Raw genomic sequence first — 6,000 nt, 5'->3', positions numbered from 1 at the left:
CGGTGGTGCTGATGCTAATGCTTATTTACTTAGCCATTTGTTATCCACCTCATCAATCTCATCTTCTCTCTTCTTCTTCTTCTTCTTCTTCTTTTGACACTACTCATTACTCATAGTCATGTAATGTGAATATGTGATGATAGTGCGAGACAATATAATGTGCTATTCGATCCAGATGACACAACGCACATATGTGAATGCGTCGTCGTTTGATGGGTTTTGGGTTCTTTGTTTCATTTGACGATAACTGTTAAATCCATGCAGTATCCGGACCATTTGATTCAAAATTAGATCTTTTCCTTGTTTATTTTTTTTTTTTTTTTTTTTTTTTTTTTTTTTTTTTTTGTATTTTGTTTCGTTTTGTTTGTGAGATGAGTGAGAGTCTCTTTATACGAAAACAAAAATAGGAAAAGGAAATTTTCCCTTTTCTCATTTTTTTGTTTGACCAAATTTCCTATTTGCAATTATAATGAAAAAAAAAAAAAATCTATCAGAGATTCACAACGGTTCTCTTTCTTTTTTTCCTATTTAATTTTATTTTCTGAATAGATTTCCTTTTTTGATATTTGTTTTTGTTATTGAAGACAACAAAAAAATTCCTTTTTTCCAAAATTTATTTGTTTTTTAGGCGACACGTTATATCTTCCTTTGTCGATTGACATTATTGGACTCAGATTGGCCTGTTGTTGGGCTTATATTTGTTTGTCTCCTTTTAACTGATGACAGTCCAGTGTTTAAATAAAACTTCAAAGTTCAAAAGTATCAGATCTGAAGCTTCAAGAAGGAAAGAGACCAATTAAAACTCTTTTTTTTTAGTGCACATTATGCAATAACCATACAAGGATGGATGTGAGCGTTACATATTTTTTATTCAAAGAAAGAAGGATGTATACTCCAAATTCATGGATCCATGATCACAAAGCCTTAAGAAGAGTTATTCTAAACCAGAACAAAGCCCAAACATTTACTTGGGTTTATTTATCTTTTCAATATCCAAAGATAAATAAACTTGTTTTATGCAACTTTTGTGTTACTAATTATTATATTAGTAACCCCATCAATCTTCAGGTACGACAAAGTAACTAATGCTTCAAAGATTCATCTTTTACACTTTCCGGAATCACAAATGCTTCGTTTGCAAACCAAATTTTGCATTCGGATTATTCTAAAGCAGTGTGATCATTGTCGTCTAACTAAAACTACACAATTTAAATTTGAAATTTTCGGAACTACAACTTTATTACTAGTACGGTACCACCGTTCCCACATTGATGTAACTCGAGTTCTCAAATTTTTGAGATTTTTCTCTATTTTAAAATTTTAAAGTAGATTATTCGTCCGGAGTTAAGAGTACCTTTGAATCAATACAACGGAGTATGAAATATCTAATTTATCATTCAAATAAACACAAAAATGGAGAATGAAAGCATTACACATATTTTGTCTCATGGAAAAGTACAAATATTTTGAAACCAAGCAAATAACTAAACTAAGCTAAAACATTAATAAAATAAAAGGAAAAAGATGATTCGAGTTTTTAATCTTTTACTAAGAAATAGGAAAAGACAGAGGGCATTTTATTTCATCAATAACACACATTGTGTTCCATGCATAATAAACAATAGTAGTACACTAGTACTAAATAATATCTCTGTCCTTTTTCGTTTTTTTTTGGTTGACTCTGTCGACGAACCATGTTATAACACTATATTAGCAAGGACCTTAATTTCGTGTTAGAACTAAATTAACAAAGACCTTTTATCGTATTGGATAAATATTTCAATTGCTGCACTTAAGGAAAAAAAAAAAGCAAATTAATCAATTTAGTACATCAACTGTTCTTCTATGCAGAACTTCTCAACCATAGTTGTGGTTGGTGTGTACCAACTACCAAACCTTTTATTGTTTTAAATTTCACAACATATTCTTCCCTTATATTTATAGTAAGAAGGTTGTTAGACTGTCTTCATTGGTGATCCTTAGTTGTTTCTAAGATTTTTCTTAGTTAAAGAAATTAATTACAAATGAAACAAAAGGAAAGAAGGAAAGGAGACGTTTCTAATTCTAGGACGAGGAGAAACGTTTCTTTGACGACAGATGGCGCAATATCATTAGTTTTAGGGTAAAATGAGTTTGATGGGGGAAATTTTTTTTGGCCTTCCTCTTTCATTTGCGACTTGTTCTCTCTTCTATCTCTCTCTGCGACGGAAACCGTGATTTGCGATTTATTTCCTTCTCTTCCAATTGATTTCCACATCTGATTCTCAATGGTTTCGCCGTCGATTTGGTGTTGAGTTTCCGGTGAAGCAGACGCAAGGAGATTCCGGTGTAGATCGATCGATCGATCTGTTTGGAAGTAAATGAAAAGTGAGAAATGATGCATATGATCCGATGATATACTTTATGGTCAAGCTCCACAAGTTACCTACTACATTAACGGCATAGAGTACAATTGACTTACTATCTGACAGACGGTATTTATCCAAACTGGGCAATTTTTATTCAATCCATACCACTACCACAGAGTCCGAAAGCATCTTTATTTGCTGAACGCCAAGAAAGTGCCCGAAAAGATGTTGAGCGTGCCTTCGGTGTCCTACAAGCTAGATTCGCCGTAATTAAAAATCCATGTCTTTTATGGGATAAAGATAAAGTCGGATTGATTATGAGGGCGTGTATCATACTGCACAATATGATTGTTGAAAATGAACGAGATGGATACACTCAAGCTGACGTTTCTGATTTCCCACAAGGAGATGATCTGGATCTTTCATATTCTATCAATATGGCTTCAAATATCAGCAATGTGCTGAATGGTCAAACAATAATTCGTGATAGAGAAGCGCATCAACAATTGAAACATGATTTAGTTGAACATTTATGGACTAAATTTGGAGATTAAATATGTTTCATGTTTAATTAAATATGTTTCTATGTTTTATTTCATGTTGTGTGTTATGTTTTTATTTTTTAATGTTTTGTGTTTTAATTTTAAATGTTGTATGTTATTTTATTTTTTATTATTTAAATATGTTTCTATGTTTTATAAAATAATTTTAAATATTTTAAGTTATTATTTAATAATGAGGATATTGTGATCCTTAGTTGTTTCTTAAGGCAATTTTCAATAATAAAAAGGGAAGAAGAAACTTTGTTAAGAGAGAAGGAAATTTTTGTTAATTATTGGTAGAACCAACTTAAGGTGTTTCTTAGTAATAAATATAGTAAAATAATAATTACTAACTTAAAATATTCAAAATTATTTTATATATCATAGAAACATATTTTAATAATAAAAACATAAAATAACATACAACATTTAAAATTAAAACATAAAACATTTAAAAAATAATGTCGTCTGGTTCACCGGAACCAAATCGACGGTGAATCCATGGAGAATCAGATGTGGGAATCAATTGGAAGAGAAAAAAGAAAGAACTTGGCGATTTTGTCAAGAGAGAGATAGAAGAGAAAACTCGAAAATGAAAGAGAAAGACCCAAAAAAATTTACCCCATTAATCTCATTTCACCTTTTAACCCATTGCTATTGTGCCACCTGTCCTCAAGAAACGTTTCTTTTGATCCTAAAATAAGAAACGTTTCTTTCAGTTCTTACATTTTGTTTCATTAATAATTAATTTATCTAACTAAGAAATTTCCTAAGAAACAATTAAGGACCATCAATGAGGATACTCTTATACCTGTTACTGCTGCAAAATTGTTACTTTTTTAGTTGATTTATTATAGTAGATGGTTAAAAACTTATATGTAATTACGATGGTATAGGAACATGATATATTAATTGGCCATTACCATCTTAGTTAAGGATGTAAGCCTTAATTAGTAAGAGATTCAATGTATCTTTATTAGAATTGCTAGCAAAAGAAGGCAAAAGCATATGATATATAAATATTTGACAAGAAATAATGTTAATTGTCTTTTTGAAAAATGTTATGGAGTCCAAAGTAGGCAAAAGCATCCCCACACCCCAACCTTTACATCTATCATAGGCGGATACATATTTCGTCTGTTTCAACCAACATCTTATACAATGCAATTTCATATAGTAATAAAAAAAAGTAAAAGTTCTGACGTATCATTAATATATATATATATATGTACATGTTGTGCAAAAGTATATTAGTAGTAAAAAGTTGTGAATTAGTATTATTATCTTCTCGCAAGGAGCTAGCTAAGCTTAAGAATTAGAATTTGTTTCCTTAATAAACCCGCAATTGCAAGAGTTGACTAGTTTAATAGTAGTAATGCGTTTATTTTTGGGGGAGGATAAAAAGAAGACAAAAATTGTGTGTTTCAGAAACAAAAATAGGATTATAAAATACTACTCCTACTACTAGATGTCAAATACAGCATATGCTATGTTGATATTCCCACTAAATAGTTCTTTTAAATGTTATTTTGACTTATTTCTTCTAGGTCTTTTTTTTTTTTCTTTTTCTTTCTGTGTTATTTGACTTGAAAAAAACCTTAGCCTTATAAATCATATTCATTTATTAGAATTATATGATGATTAGAGGAATTGAATACACTATACACATTACCACCACCACCATACATTATTATTGTATTAAGAAACCCCATGAACCACCCACTTTTGTTTCTGGGTATTGTGAAAGTCAATGCCTTTTTCTTCAACAGTGTGTAAAGAAGACAGAGAGAGAAGAGAGAGAGGCCATTGTAGCTAGTAGTAAATGAAACGAGAGATTAGTGGTGAAAGGGGTCGTCACCTTTGCTTTTGTATTCAAAGACAGTTCCTTTAAGTTCAATTACTGTTGAAAAGATTGATTTCTCTTATTTTTTTTGAAAAAAAAATTGATTGCTCATAAGAAGAAGAAGAGTGGGTTTCTGAATTTCTATACAAAAATTTTGGGATCTGTTTTTTTTTTTCTTTTGCTTTAAAATTTTTATTTATTTTATTATTATTACCAATCATCCTTTTTCTCTCCTCCTGAGAGAGACTAGACTGGTCCTAGGGTTTGAGCTGCTTTTGACTCTTCTCTTCTCTTCTTTCTTGGATTCCTCCTTATGTGTTGTTTTCTTCTTTCTCGTACTTTTGTTCGTTCAACTTGTGTTCCCTTCTTTACTTTCTTCTTCCTTCCGTCAATTTCGTTTCCTCACTCTTTGAAATGCCTAAACCGCTCTAATCTCTAAAAAAAGTTTCCNTTACTAGTACGGTACCACCGTTCCCACATTGATGTAACTCGAGTTCTCAAATTTTTGAGATTTTTCTCTATTTTAAAATTTTAAAGTAGATTATTCGTCCGGAGTTAAGAGTACCTTTGAATCAATACAACGGAGTATGAAATATCTAATTTATCATTCAAATAAACACAAAAATGGAGAATGAAAGCATTACACATATTTTGTCTCATGGAAAAGTACAAATATTTTGAAACCAAGCAAATAACTAAACTAAGCTAAAACATTAATAAAATAAAAGGAAAAAGATGATTCGAGTTTTTAATCTTTTACTAAGAAATAGGAAAAGACAGAGGGCATTTTATTTCATCAATAACACACATTGTGTTCCATGCATAATAAACAATAGTAGTACACTAGTACTAAATAATATCTCTGTCCTTTTTCGTTTTTTTTTGGTTGACTCTGTCGACGAACCATGTTATAACACTATATTAGCAAGGACCTTAATTTCGTGTTAGAACTAAATTAACAAAGACCTTTTATCGTATTGGATAAATATTTCAATTGCTGCACTTAAGGAAAAAAAAAAAGCAAATTAATCAATTTAGTACATCAACTGTTCTTCTATGCAGAACTTCTCAACCATAGTTGTGGTTGGTGTGTACCAACTACCAAACCTTTTATTGTTTTAAATTTCACAACATATTCTTCCCTTATATTTATAGTAAGAAGGTTGTTAGACTGTCTTCATTGGTGATCCTTAGTTGTTTCTAAGATTTTTCTTAGTTAAAGAAATTAATTACAAATGAAACAAAAGGAAAGAAGGAAAGGAGACGT

The sequence above is a fragment of the Camelina sativa genome, chromosome 11 (assembly GCF_000633955.1).
Source record: "Camelina sativa cultivar DH55 chromosome 11, Cs, whole genome shotgun sequence".
In the NCBI taxonomy this organism is placed as follows: domain Eukaryota; kingdom Viridiplantae; phylum Streptophyta; class Magnoliopsida; order Brassicales; family Brassicaceae; genus Camelina; species Camelina sativa.
The sequence above is the reverse complement of the archived record's forward strand: the minus strand, read 5'-3'. Positions refer to the sequence as shown.